The sequence below is a fragment of the Phyllobates terribilis genome, unplaced genomic scaffold, assembly GCF_046119375.1.
Source record: "Phyllobates terribilis strain yellow unplaced genomic scaffold, ASM4611937v1 Scaffold_8__6_contigs__length_399053987, whole genome shotgun sequence".
Classification (NCBI taxonomy): domain Eukaryota; kingdom Metazoa; phylum Chordata; class Amphibia; order Anura; family Dendrobatidae; genus Phyllobates; species Phyllobates terribilis.
Genome location: NW_027362768.1, coordinates 244,783,698 through 244,799,339, shown reverse-complemented (window position 1 = coordinate 244,799,339; position 15,642 = coordinate 244,783,698). Strand labels below are relative to the sequence as shown.

The 15,642-nt window shown below is 46.6% G+C and overlaps 1 protein-coding gene across 1 annotated transcript in view; it reads right to left on the bottom strand.

Moving 5' to 3' along the window:
- Positions 1–15,642, bottom strand: part of RGS21 (regulator of G protein signaling 21) — a 398,016-nt gene that overhangs the window by 340,849 nt on the left and 41,525 nt on the right. The window lies entirely within an intron of this gene.

Genomic DNA, 15,642 nt, shown 5'->3' with positions numbered 1-15,642 from the left:
TTAAAAGATATCTGATTTATTAGCATCATCTTAAAATATCACGTTATTTTTTAGGATATTGGAAAGCTTACAAGTTTTGCAGCAATTTTTAAAAATATAAAAAAGTTTTAAACAGATTTTTAGGTACTTTATAATAGAAACATGTAACAAACTACCCATTTTGAAAACTTCACTCCTTGAAGTATTCTAAAGATAATTTTTTTCTGCACATATACAGTGGATGAAATAAGTATTTGATACCTTGCTGTTTTTGTAAGTTTGCCCACTGACAAAGACATGAACAGTCTATAATTGTAAGGGTAGGTTCATTTTAACATTAACATCATTTAACATCATTTAACATTTAACATCAAGAAAATCACATTGTGTAAATTAGATACATTTTTTTGCATTTTGCAGTGAGAAATAAGTATTTGATCCCTCTGGCAAACAACACTTAATACTTGGTGGCAAAACCCTTGTTGGCAAACACAGCAGTCAGACTTTTTTGTAGTTGATGAGGGTTGCGCACATGTCAGGAGGAATTTTGGTCCACTCCTCTTTGCAGATCATCTCTAAATCATTCAGATTTTGAGGCTGTTGCTTGGCAACTCGGAGCGTCAACTCCCTCCATAAGTTTTCTATGCGATTAAGGTCTGGAGACTGGCTAGGCCACTCCATGACCTTACTGTGCTTCTTTTTGAGCCACTCCTTTGTTGCCTTGGCTGCATGTTTTGGGTTATTGTCTTGCTGGAAGCCCCAGCCTCGACCCATCTTCAATGCTCTTACTGAGGGAAGGAGATTGTTGGCCAAAATCTCATGATCCATGACCCCATCCATCTTCCCTTCAGTACCGTGCAGTCGTCATGTCCCCTTTGCAGAAAAGCACCGCCAAAGTATAATGTTTCCCCTAACATGCTTCATGGTTGGGACAATGTTCTTAGGGTTGTACTCATCCTTCTTCTTCCTCCAAACTTCAGACGGGCCTGCACATGTGCCTTCTTGAGCAGGGGGACCTTGCAGGCACTGCAAGATTATAAACCTTTAAGGCGTAATGTGTTACCAATGGTTTTCTTGTTGACTGTGGTCCCAGCTGCCTTGAGATCATTAACAAGTCCCCCCCCCCCGTGTAGTTTTAGGCTGATCTCTCATCTTCCTCATGATCAAGGATACCCCATGGGGTGAGATTTTGCATGGTGCCGCAGATCGATGTCGATTGAAAGTCTTTTTGTATTTCTTCCATTTTTTTACTATTGCACCAACAGTTGTCTCCTTCTCACCCAGTGTCTTACTTATGGTTTTGTAGCCCATTTCAGCTTTGTGCAGGTCTATGATCTGGTCCCTGATATTCTTAGAAAGCTCTTTGGTCTTGCCCATGTTGTAGAGGTTAGAGTCTGACTGATTAATTGAGTCTGTGGACAGGAGTCTTTTATACAGGTGACTATGTAAGACAGCTGTCTTTAATGCAGGTAACAAGCTGATTAGGAGCGTCTAACTGGTCTGTAAGAGCCAGAACTCATAATGGTTTGTAGGGGATCAAATACGTATTTCTCACTGCATAAAAAAATTATCTAATTTCTACAATGTGATTATCTTGATTTTTTGGGATATTTTATCTCTCAATGTTACAATTAACCTACCCTTAAAATTATAGACTGTTCATATCTTTGTCAGTGGGAAAACTTACAAAAACAGCAAGGGATCAAATAATTATTTCCCCCACTGTACAATTGTAGTTTCTGTTTTTCTGTAACACAGCAGTTGTTAATAGAGAAATGCAATTCAATATTTAGTCTACAACTTGACTCAAACCAAAGCCATTTTATTCGGATATTTTCCAGGCAGCAGTACAACCCCCCAAAAATCCTTAAATGCATTGTCCAAAGGGACAACACTTCCTAGTGTAAAGAAAAAAATAACAGATACTCACCCCATACTCATTCCAGCAATTCCAGTCTATGCTGGGTCTCCAAGGGATTGAGGGACAATTTTATGCTAAGTTAGTGCTGCAGCCTATCAGTGGCTGTTAATGGGCTGCTTCACTTACACTTCTTTCAGAGGAAACTCAGGCGTCCTAGGTGAATGTGAGATAGATTGTGAACCCTCGCGGGCAGGGTCCTCGCTCCTCCTGTACCAGTCGCTGTCACATTGTGTTCAAGATTATCGTAACTGTTCTTGTATTATACCCCTTTTTCACATGTAAAGCGCCATGGAATAAATGGCGCTATAATAATAAATAATAATAATAACTGTAGCACATTAGTGGTTGCTGATTGGCTGCAGTGGACATGTGGCATTATAATGCCATGCCAGCCATGGGATACCGAGCACCAATATCACTGTAATGGCTGACGTTCATAGGAGATTGTGATTTTTGCTGCACATAGCAGTGCTGAAGCCCTGATATGTATAGCACAGGCGATTATAAGATCGCAGCTTCAAGTCTCCTAATTAAAAAAAACACCAAAGTTCAAATAACTACCCTTTTGCTCCATTAAAAATAAAGCAATAAAAAAATAAAAAGTACACATATTTGGTATTGCTGCGTTCAGAAATGTGCGATCTATCAAAATATAAAGTAAATTATAAATCAAAAGATTGTCCTTAAATTAGTAGCACATATTTGTCACTTTGTAGAGGGCATAACAAATCAATTGGCTTAGTTCACTATATTGGTATAATCAAGCACCCACAGCATACACTTAAATAGCAAATAAATTCTTTATTGATGAAACAATATTTAACAAAATCACATGAGTAAACAATACAAAATTAAAAAGGTGCGTCATACTGTGAAGGACATTAAAATCGACCTGCTACTTTTTGCATAAAGTCCCCCTTTATGCAAGCTGTAATTTGTCTCAATTTGAATAAATAATCCCAACTGGATCTCTAAACATATACACTGTCACACTGCCTACCAACATATATATAATAATACATTAGAGAACTCCATGGTGATCTATATAAATCAAAAAGATTGCACAACAGCTGCACACAGTGTCCAGCAGTAACGATAAAGTGATCTGATAGTTAATGAAACTATCTCCAATATAAAGTGCATGGTGATTTAGCATGTGCCAAAAAATCGAGTGGTAAGCATAATCAATACCTTCCAAACAAATGTATAGATTTGGTCAAAGCGCTGACAAGGTCCAATGTCCCTCTACCCCGACGCGCGTTTTCTAATGAATTATTACATATATGTTGCTAGGCAGTGTGACCAGCTATAAAGCGAATATGTTTAGAGATCCTGTTGAGATTATTTATTAAAAATTAGACAAATTACAGCTTGCTTACATGGGGACTTTATACAGAAAGTAGCGGGTGGATTTAATGTCCCTCACAGTGTGAGGCACCTTTTTAATTTTATATTGTTTATTCATGTGATCTTGTTAAATATTGTTTCATCAATAAACAATTTATATGCTGTTTAAGTGTATGCTGTGGGTGCTTGCTTTTTCCAATATAGTGAACTAAGCCAATTTATTTGTTGTAAAGTAAATTAATCTGATAAGTAAAAAAGATGAAAAACACCAGAATTACGTTTTTTGGTCGCCGCAACATGGCTGTAAAATGCAATAAGAGGCGATCAAAACATTGTATCTACCCCAAAATGGAATCAATAAAAATGTCAGATGATGCTCCAATAAGTCATCACCCATCCCCAGATCCCTGAAAATGGAAACGCTATGGGTCTTGGAAAATGGCGACAAATGCAAAAACTTTTATTCATACAAATTTTTATTTTTTTTTCACCACTTCAATAAAAAGAATCTATAAATGTTAGGTATCTGCGTTCTCATACTGACCTGGAGAATCATATTACCAGGTGAGTTTTACCATATAGTGAACATTGAAAATAAAAAACCCAAAAAACAAGTGTGGAATTGCACTTTTTTTGCAATTTGACCGCACTTGGATTTTTTTCCCTGTTTTTCAGCACATTATGTGGTAAATGGTGTCATTCAAAAGTGCAACTCGTCCCGCAAACAACAAGCCCTCATACAGCTATATTGACTGAAAAATAAAAATGTTATGGCTCTAGGAAGAAGGGGAGGAAAAAACAAAAACGAAAAATGGAAAATTGCTCATGGTTGAAAAGGTTAATAAGGGTTTGTCTAAGTAGTGCAGTTTTATCAAGCATAATTATATATGTCTGAAGATGCCCGATTGGGGTTGAAACACGGTGCATGGCCTTTAACCCTCTAATTTTATGTCTGTTGTTTTGTATACCTCAGATATCCAAAGGAAGTGTGAGAACTGCAGCCCATTAGTGGAGGCTGATTGGCTGCAGTGCTCATAAGGCATAGAAATGTCACTTGAGCTCTGGGAGACCCAACGCCAACATCACTGAAATTGCGTAGGCGCAGGATCCGGCACGGAAGCTGCACGTCACAGGGCACTGTGATGTGCAGGGGAGGGGGGGGGTATTGAAATTAATTAAGTAGGCGGGGATTTCATGGGGTCCCCAGGACGCCAAGCATTGGTAATATGATTTTATAAAAAGCATTTTCAAAGCAATCAGACCTCTAATATTGGCCATACAGGTAAGTATAGATTCGTATTTCTATCACCTGTATGCCCATATTAGCGGGCTGATAAGTCCCAGGGGGTGACAGATTCCCAGTCTGTTATTACTGTCAGACCAAACATTCAACTCAATAGGACTGGATGATAATGTTTGTAAAGCACTGTGGAATTAATGGTGCTACATAAGCGAGTAAAAGAAAATAAAAAAACTGAGCTGAAGTTTTCAGCATCAGCCATTACACTGTAAACGGATTCATACTGTTCCAGCTCCATTCACTGTTTACATCCACTGATATTGATGACATGACTTGGCTGGATAACCTCTTTAACTCTGCTATGTTACAAACACTTGCCATGTGTTTCCCCACTGTTTGTATATGGATTTTAAGGAAATTTTTATGGAATTCTTTCTACAAGAATCTGGACTCTTTTTCTAATTCATTAGACTCTGCTTTAAACCTTCTATAGCCTCCTAACACAGTAAAACTCAACTGCTTACATGCTCATTCCAGCCCTTAGGCTGTGTGCGCACTATGTGTTTTTCAAGCTTTTTTTATTTCATTAAAATAGCTTATTCTGGCCGTGTATTTATTGAAAAGGCAGACATAACTTTACTAAATGATTAGTAATAGGGGTGTCTTATAGACGCCCTCCATTACTAACCTGGGCTTCACGTCAGCCGCCAATACAAGGCTGACGTGAACTCCAACCCCATTACCCCACTTGCCACCGCTACAGGGCAGTGGGAAGATCGGAGGCTAAGCGCCAGATTTGGCTCATCTTATGGATGCGCCATTTATGGGACCGCTGAGGGGTGATATTAATAGCCGCAGAGGGGGCTAGTATTCATGGCCCCTTCCCTGGCTATTAATATCAGCCCAAAGCTATCTGTTTAGCCTTTTCTAGTTAGATTTTACAGGGGGACCCCACATCAATTTTTTTCTGGAGTCCCCGTATAATCTAGTGAGTAAAGGCTAAACAAACAGCTGTGGGCTACTAATAACCAGGGAATATTGTTGGCTAATGGCCCCTCCCATGGCTACTAATATCAGCCCTCAGCGGTCGGCTTTCCCTCTGCTGGTTATAAAAATGACCCGGGAGTCCATGACATTTTTTTTTTAAATTTTAGACTCTGTGCCCACGATTCGGACGTAGCAGCGCTTTGAACACATATTGTTTGCTGCGTCCAAAACGTTGCATTCTATTGAACGCAGGTAAATCCACATGTGTTCACTGAACCATGTGACAAAGCTGACTCGCCCCCTGGGCCGTGGGGCACTCGGAACCGGGCGATAGGGAGACGATGGGGGTAGTAGTGGCGACCCGGTCCCGTGGCTCAGGGTGGTCAGACCAGTGGCAGTCTTTTAGATGTTTTAAGCAATGTCCGACTACGCCACCCGTGGATTGCGGTTATTAGGAACCGCCGCTGCAGGGCAGACTGCTGGGGCCGATGATGTACGCAGCTGGGATGGTGTGACTCCCCACGGGAAGAGTGCGGCCCCAGGGCAGTGTAGTGGATGGTGGGAGTGATGGTGGTGAGAGTCCCAGTACCGGTAATGCCGGAGGAGTGAAAAAGCACACAGACAACGTACTGCAGTCCAGGGTCTTTACTCACGGTTAATATCCAAGTCACTTCTGCAGGGAATGACTGCCCGAGCCGTGCTGCGTCCACCAGGTGAGGAGCTCGGTCAACTCCCAGGCAGCTCAGGAGTATGGCTCAGGACCCCTTTTAATCCTTCCTCTGGCCTGCCTCACCAGTGACCCACTTTTGTCCAGCTACCGCGGACTTGTGCAGTTAAACGTGGGCCCCGTCCTCCGCTGTCCTATATGGTGCCTTCCTAGCAGGTTTGATGAGGTGTCGCACCACTAAATGATCACGACGTCCGGTCTTTGGCTGAGGGTAGTTTCTCCTCCACCAACTTGGGATCCGGCACCCTTAATCTGCCTGACCCTGCACCCTGGATTCTCGTGGGTTCTTAGGGTCCCTTCCACCTTCTTGTTCCTGAGCCCTTCTGTTTCTCTGTCTCTTCTTCTCCTTCTCTGTTCCTTTCTGTTCCTGTCCGTTCCTTCCTTGTGGAGCTGGGATGAGACTTAATCACAGCTCCCCTTCACCTCCTCCTCGGCCTCTCACTAGGCCCTCCTGGAGTAGAGCTCCTACAGAGCCTCTACTCCCTGTCTTCTCCTCTCTGGACAGGACTTCTTCTCAGAGCTAAGATGGTGCCCACCTTTTATACCTCCCTCTAGCCATGAGCCCAGGTGACCAGCAACCAATGGGCTCCTACCTACGCTCAGGAACCAACCCCTATCTGCCCCTACAGCACTGGGTGTTCCACCCCCCTCCCCACTCCAGACAGGGACATAGTCGGTCGTGCCTGCACTTCTGTCTAGTGGGAGCACCGTTGAGCTGTCCCTCGGAAATGGGGTGTGTGTACTGTATGCAGCTAACTGAGCCCTGGTCCACACTCCATCCTTACCCGGGAGTGGAATACCACACCTCTGGCAGAGGTGCAATACCCCTGTAGCGGCCGATCCCTCGGGGCGCTACATTCCCCCCTGGTAAACCACAGCACGTCCTCGGGCTGGAAAAGAGCAAAAACAGATAATTACAGGACATGCAAAGTTTTTCAATAACTTTTTACATTTAGAAGCGGACGACACAGATGAATTCCCTTTATGGGACACACTTTTCTTTCACTAGGCATTATAAAATATTTTCAATACTTCCGGAACTCTTTTGTATAAAACACCTTATAAAACTCTTGCATTATCACCTAGCAGAATATAAAACTTTCTTATGTCAAACATTTTTAAGTAAAGCACATTCTTAGATTCTTGGGTCATGGCCGCGGTGCAACTTGCGACCAGGTGTTCTTTCTTCTTAAAGGTGCAACAGTCCAGTAAACTTGTCTTGAGGTAGACATTGCAGTATTTTTATAAAACCAGTAGGGGGCGCTTTAGGAAGCGCAACTATATACAAGGGATTGGCCGTTCCCAGTCCTCGGCCGGTTGAAAAAGGGGGAATGGCTGCTCACAGTCCTCAGCGTGTTAAAGGGAAGAGGGATGGCTGCTCTCAGTCCTCAGCCAGGTAACTTAGGGGATAGGGCAACAGTCACACAGTCCTTTATCAGTCCCAACGGGGACCACACTCAATTCGAAACAGTCCCAAACAGTTCCTTTGTACCCAGACGGGTAACTATTTACACTGGTATGCTACTGTTTACTGGTAGCGATACCCTCCAGCCGCTCCTTGCTCCTCATAATCTTCAGGCCCGTCCGGGCCCTCTTGGTACTCAGAGTCCGAGTAGTGCTGTTCCTCCTCCTCTACTACTCTGTGGACGTGGAGGGCGTACCATCCCTTCACGCCATGGTGCCGGGTATAAGACACCACATCCCCTGGAAACAGATCCCGCCCTCGATGACCTTCCGGCAGGTGGCTCTCCACATCCCTCCTCGTCACGAACACGTTGCTGATGGTCTCAGGGTCTCGGATGAAACCCCAGCCGCGCTCCATCTGGAACTTCACAACAATCCCGGTGACTCGGGGACTGCGGGCAGTTTGGGGATCTCGCCGGGCCTTCATTTTCTGCTCCGCGCTCCGGACCTGCAGCTTCTCTTGTTTCACGCGCCGCTCTCGCTGCTCCCTCTCAAACATCTCTAGCTGTTGGCGGCAGGCCTCCCGCCGTTCGGCTGCGTCCGCCCGTGTTTCCTGTGTGAACCCCATCAGGTCCTCCCCAGTGGGGTCTCATTCAAACTGGGCGTCCTCCAATGGCAGCTGGGGGGTTTCCTGAGGCGCCGGAGCAGGTATGAAGGGCTCAGATGGTACTTCAACCTCCGCGGGCGGGCTCCTCCGAAAGCGGGGGTTGACATACTCGGGGGGCCAGATGAAAGGAAGCCCATCCGGACTGGTATGTTGGGCGAAAAGATCTGCGCCCAGTGGTAGTACCGCAGAAGCAGGGGGCGCGAGCGGGTTGGCGGCGACCAAGGGCACGTGGCCTTGCGACCAGGCCCGCGCTGGTCGTTTCCTAGTTGCTCCCAGGGGTGGTACAGCAGGTGCAGGGGGTTCCGTCGGGGCAGCGGCGCCCGGGGGCGCTAGGCCTTGCGGCCGGGCCTGCGATGGTCGTTTGCTGAGCACGCCCGGGGTCAGAGGGCACGGCGTAGGGCGGAGCTCACTGGCAGCGTCGACGGCCTGGGGGCCGGTTGATGGCGGTGGAGGCACGGTGTCGACTGCGGGTCCAGGTGCGTTGGGCTCTGCAACAGGGTGCAGGGGCAGGTCGGCGGCCCCAGGGTTCGGGGTAGGGGCGTCTCCGTTACCTGCCTCTGCTGTCGCGGCCTCCTCCGCGGCATCGTCTTCAGCCTCCGCTCTGTCTTCACTGCCCTCGGTGGCTGGTGTGCTGCTGGACATCGACGGCGCCTCCTGCTGCAGGGTCACAGCCCGCCGGGCCACTTCTTCTTTCCACCCGGCTATCACGTCCTGCTGCGCCCGGACCATCCTCCGGTCCAGCTCCTCCAGCGCCGCCCGCGCATACTCGGGGTCCTCCTTGGGGAGATGGGCTAGCAGCTCTGTAAAGCTGCATTTTGGTGTGGCTTGCAGCGGGCCCCTTGCCAAAGTGCTGGAGCTGGTTCCTTTCTCCATCTCCGGGTGCGGCCTGGCCAGACTGATCCAGACCACCCCCTGCCCTGCAGTTTTCTTCTCTTTCCGCCCCCATGGGGGGTGGTCCTGGGGCATTCTGCTGACAATCACTCTCAGGGGCAGCCCCCCCACGTTGACGGACATTTCTACAGCCGTGCTCATGGTTGTTGGGGGCGGGCTTCCTCTTTGGCGCCATTCTGGGACCCGGCCCACAATGGGAGGCGGCCTCCTGTGGTCTTTTGGCGCGCACATTATGGCGCTCGTTCTTCTGGGGCGGGCGCCATCTTTAGTACAATGAAACAGTCTCTTTTCAGGCGCGCAGTACCCGTTGTTAGCGGGCACAAAATCCTGCCGACTACGCCAAAGCTGACTCGCCCCCTGGGCCGTGGGGCACTCGGAACCGGGTGATAGGGAAATGATGGGGGTAGTAGTGGCGACCCGGTCCCGTGGCTCAGGGTGGTCAGACCAGTGGCAGTCTTTTAGATGTTTTAAGTGATGTCCGACTACGCCACCCGTGGATTGCGGTTATTAGGAACTGCCGCTGCAGGGCAGACCGCTGGTGCCGATGATGTACGCAGCTGGGATGGTGTGACTCCCCACGGGAAGAGTGCGGCCCCAGGGCAGTGTAGTGTATGGTGGGAGTGATGGTGGTGAGAGTCCCAGTACCGGTAATGCCGGAGGAGTGAAAAAGCACACAGACAACGTACTGCAGTCCAGGGTCTTTACTCACGGTTAATATCCAAGTCACTTCTGCAGGGAATGACTGCCCGAGCCGTGCTGCGTCCACCAGGTGAGGGGCTCGGTCAACTCCCAGGCAGCTCAGGAGTATGGCTCAGGACCCCCTTTAATCCTTCCTCTGGCCTGCCTCACCAGTGACCCACTTTTGTCCAGCTACCGCGGACTTGTGCGGTGAAACGTGGGCCCTGTCAACCGCTGTCCTATATGGTGCCTTCCTAGCAGGTTTGATGAGGTGTCGCACCACTAAATGATACGACGTCCGGTCTTTGGCTGAGGGTAGTTTCTCCTCCACCAACTTGGGATCCGGCACCCTTAATCTGCCTGACCCTGCACCCTGGATTCTTGTGGGTTCTTAGGGTCCCTTCCACCTTCTTGTTCCTGAACCCTTCTGTTTCTCTGTCTCTTCTTCTCCTTCACTGTTCCTTTCTGTTCCTGTCCGTTCCTTCCTCGTGGAGCTGGGATGAGACTTAATCACAGCTCCCCTTCACCTCCTCCTCGGCCTCTCACTAGGCCCTCCTGGAGTAGAGCTCCTACAGAGCCTCTACTCCCTGTCTTCTCCTCTCTGGACAGGACTTCTTCTCAGAGCTAAGATGGTGCCCACCTTTTATACCTCCCTCTAGCCATGAGCCCAGGTGACCAGCAACCAATGGGCTCCTACCTACGCTCAGGAACCAACCCCTATCTGCCCCTACAGCACTGGGTGTTCCACCCCCCTCCCCACTCCAGACAGGGACATAGTCGGTTGTGCCTGCACTTCTGTCTAGTGGGAGCACCGTTGAGCTGTCCCTCGGAAATGGGGTGTGTGTGCTGTATGCAGCTAACTGAGCCCTGGTCCACACTCCATCCTTACCCGGGAGTGGAATACCACACCTCTGGCAGAGGTGCAATACCCCTGTAGCGGCCGAACCCTCGGGGCGCTACACATGCGTATTTACTGCATTCAATACATTCTAATGGTCAAATTTCTGTTGCGGAGACTAGCGACTGCACAAGAGAATTTGACCTGCTGCCGTCCTGAAAGATGCGCCGCATGTCAATGTCCACAGGTGATTTGCAGCCTCAGATGCACGCATAGTGGACATGGGATTTCTAGAAATACCATCAACTATGCTGTAACATCTGGATGCTGCGGATTTGACGTTGTATAAACACGCAATGTCAAACCTGCACCGGCTCCTGATCGTGGCCACGTACCCAAACTCACCCGCAGCATGTCAATTTCTGTAGTGGACACGCTAGTCTCCGCTGCAGATTTTGACCAATTGAAGTGTCATTATATGCGGTGGATTCACATGTACCGACAACAAAAGTGCGGCATTAGAACACCACGTTTTGGTTGCAGCAAAAATACGCTGCGTCCAAAGCGCTACTTGTTGCTGTTGGTGGGGACGTAGTAGCTAACAAAACAGCTGTGAGCTGTTAAAAATGGCCAGGGACCATGTTTGCCTAATGGCACCTTCCTAGGCTAAAAATAGCATCTCACAGCTGCCCCAGAAATTACATGAATGAAAATGCTAATGACATTGAGCGAATGGGATTGGCTGACACCTAGCTCTTTTGTTTGGTGATGACAAGGTGTCAATCAGAACATTTCATCACCAAACCTAAGTAAAGTAAAGTAAAGAGTTAAATAAACACACAGACAAAGAGCAAACACATTTTTTTTTAAATACAACAGACACATTCTTTAATCATTTAAATTAACCAATATACTCACCCAAGCTCTGACGGTAATGCAAGGGTTTAAGCAATGTCCTACAAAATAACTTTATTAGGTGGGATAATAAGAATCTGGGAGCCAGAGTAAGCAAGGAATGGTATGCCAGGTTATGTATATAGTTTATAGAGGCGTGCTACCTGCTGCTATCCTGTCCCATACACAGAAGTGTGTGGGCTACTGTGGGCAGGGGACTGGGGACCTCAGAAAAGTATTTTTCTGAATTTTGGAAAAAATGTAAAGGGTAGAATCTTGAACAAATGAAATCCCTATACCAGCTTTTTTTCCTCAATGGATAACATCTTTAAATATTAAAATTTTTGTGCAAAACTGCATAAAACTGTATTTTATAGCGCTCATGAATTTATATGCAGCTATATTGTACCTTTTGTGTGCTGAACAAGTCATGATTTAAAAAAAATATGGAATGCTCAATTCAACATTGTATTACAAAGTGTCCATTTCAGCTGGATATCAGAGGACGCACATTCAGCTGAAATGTTGGATCCCTGCACTGCAATACATTCCGCCGGCCAATCAGAGGCCAGCAGCTGATGTTGGCATGCCCATCATGGCCATTTCTTGGACAAGAAAAGGGAACATTATGGGGGATATTATACCAGGGAGGAGCTTAGGATGGGGAATGTTATACAAGGAAGGGGCTCAGGATAGAGAACATTATACTAAGAAGGTGCCCATGATGGGGAATATTATACTAGAAAGGGGTCCAGTATGGGGGGACATTATTACTGGAAGGGGCAGAGGCTGGGACACATTATACCAGACAAGGCCCAGGAATGGGGACATTCTACCATTATTATAGGATGGGGGACTTTATAACAGGAAGGGGTTTAGGATGGGGGAAATTATACAGTAAGGGGCTCAGGATGGAGGACCTTATTGCAGGGAAAGGCAGCCCAGATGGGGAACCTCATTATATGGGTGGCAAATACATATATTTTTATAGGATCCGGAATGCTACAAGGGCCCATATGTGGCACCCCAGGGGTCCGGTTGCCACAGTGGCTTTGCCTCCCTAAAAAGAGGTAATGCCATGCCTGGAAGCAAGCAGGGGTCCCCTAGTCAGGGATACTAAACATGAAACACTTTTCTGGCTCCAGACCAGCAAGGGGAGCCCCTCCCCTTGGCAACTGGGATCTGGGGGCGGGGTTAGTTAGTCTTAGTGTGAGGAGTTGAGTTTAGGACGTCGAGAAGACAAGAGCTAGGGACTGGAGCTGAGGTAGCTCGTCCTAGCTAGAGAAACACAGAGGACCAGACACCGGAGTCCGAGGCTGTGGGGCACTGAAGGCCCAGCAGCAGATACCGTAGGGTAGGAGATTGAAGGTCTCCTGGCCCCATCAGATGCCCGGAGGCTCAGCAGCACAGAGGGACCAGCACCGCTACATGGGAGCAACGCATGAGTAAGGCCCGAGCTGCAAGCCATACGGGTGAACACAGAACGTTACACTCAGGGACGTGGGCTATACCACCGCTACAAGCAGCAAAGCCACAGAGTATAGTGAGAAGGGGAGGCCTACAACTTCACCTGGCAAGGAGGACTCAATGTTTGCTCCCAGGCTGACCGGACTCTTACCTCTAGCCAGTACCCCAATCCAGGCTTGCCTAATTGTCAACAGTAAAGACCCTGGGACTGCTCTATACTGACTCTGTGGTTATTACTGTACTACGACACCCTGCACAACCACCAACGTCCACACCCAGCCCTGAAGCTAACTCTTCCTGTGGGGAGTCATAACATCCTTGCTGCAATACCACCAGCTTCAGAGGACTGTTCCGCAGCGGCGCCCAGCCCCCCTTTAGCCGCATTCCACAGGTGGAGTAGCGGGACTCTTTAATAAAACCTATACATATAATTTCCCTTGCATTGACCGCCCTGGGTCACGGACCAGGTCACCGCCACTGTGACTACAACCCCCAGCATCTACCGCCCCGGCACCGGGTACCCCACGGCCCAGGGGGGGCGTCACATACATCTGACCAACACGCAGATGGAGGCCCAGGTAAAAATTTTGCTAAGTACCTGATAGCTTCCTCTCCCACCCCACAATTCATTATAAGACCATGATAACATCTTCTGCCACCCCCTAATTCACTATGACGCTATCAGGAACTTATAATGAATGTGGGGAGCACAGGACAAAGGCACACGTTCAAGATTTGCAGCTGAAAATTCTGCTGCAAATTCTGATCTGTTGGCAGGATAAGCACTGCATAAAATACATGTTTTTGCAGTGCTTTTTACATGCGTTTTTGTTGCGTATTTTGAACACTCATTAGTTTGGGTGAAATACGTTGCAAGAATTGACATGCTGCAGATCTGAATCTGCTGCAACTCTGCAAGGAGAAAATAAGCAACGTGCAAATGAGACTTTAGAAATCCCATTCACATTGCTTCTACTGTAAAATGTTGCATGTTTTCCACCATAAATCCATGTTTAAAAAAATGTAATGAGTGCACATAGCCGTAATATTATTTGGGGGAGGTTCACGGAGACTGATTAATTTATATTTATTGGGTAGCGTAAATTATAGTTATTGGGGGGGAACAGTGTTGGTTTATCCGTTATATTTTGACTGGTGTGTGGCTGATTGTATATTAATGACAGGGTTCATATTTGTGTTCAGGGACACAGTGTGGGGTATTTTTTATTCAGGAGACAAATGTATGTATACGATTTATGTGACCTTGCTATTTTCAGGGCTGCGGTGATAATTATAGTAAGACAAGTCATGGCTGGAAGATGGCGACATGAAGGTCTAACCAGATGTAGAAGAAATAAAAGAAAATTACGGTACTCTAATCAGACGAGACATCAGTGGTCACTGGATTTAAATATTTAAACTATATCTATATTGTATGACTTGGAGTAATATTGTTATTTTTAAAACAACCACCCTTAGGCTACATTTTCACATTCACTTTAAATGTCCGTGTGCTGCCAGATTTTTTATCAGATGGCAAACAGACTCAGAGTTTCATATATCCATTCACATATCCCAGAAAATCAAGGATCCAAGAATGAAATCTACGAGACTCAGAGCATGTCCATTTCTGATCCAATTTTGAGGACCAGAATAGAACATACTCAATGGGTCTATGCAGTGGCGTAACTAGAGTCTGATGGGCCCCAGTGCAAGATTTGGACTGGGGCTCATCCCCATCCTGAATAGATTTTATATATACCGTATATATATGTATATATATATATATATACAGTACAGACCAAAAGTTTGGACACACCTTCTCATTTAAAGATTTTTCTGTATTTTCATGATTATGAAAATTGTACATTTACACTGAAGGCATCAAAACTATGAATTAACACATGTGGAATTATATACTTAACAAAAAAGTGTGAAACAACTGAAAATATGTCTTATATTCTAGGTTCTTCAAAGTAGCCACCTTTTGCTTTGATGACTGCTTTGCACACTCTTGGCATTCTCTTGAAGAGCTTCAAGAGGTAGTCACCGGAAATGGTTTTCACTTCACAGGTGTGCCCTGTCAGGTTTAATTAGTGGGATTTCTTGCCTTATAAATGGGGGTGGGACCATCAGTTGTGTTGTGCAGAAGTCTGGTGGATAAACAGCTGATAGTCCTACTGAATAGACTGTTAGAATTTGTATTATGGCAAGAAAAAATCAGCTAAATAAAGAAAAACGAGTGGCCATCATTACTTTAAGAAATGAAGGTCAGTAAGTGCGAAAAATTGGGAAAACTTTAAAGTGTCCCCAAGTGCAGTTGCAAAAACCATCAAGCACTACAAAGAAACTGGCTCACATGAGGACCGCCCCAGGAAAGAAAGACCAAGAGTCACCTCTGCTTCTGAGGATAAGTTTATCCGAGTCACCAGCCTCAGAAATCGCAGGTTAACAGCAGCTCAGATTAGAGACCAGGTCAATGCCACACAGAGTTCTAGCAGCAGACACATCTCTTCAACAACTGTTAAGAGGAGACTTTGTGCAGCAGGCCTTCATAGTAAAATAGCTGCTAGGAAACCACTGCTAAGGACAGGCAACAAGC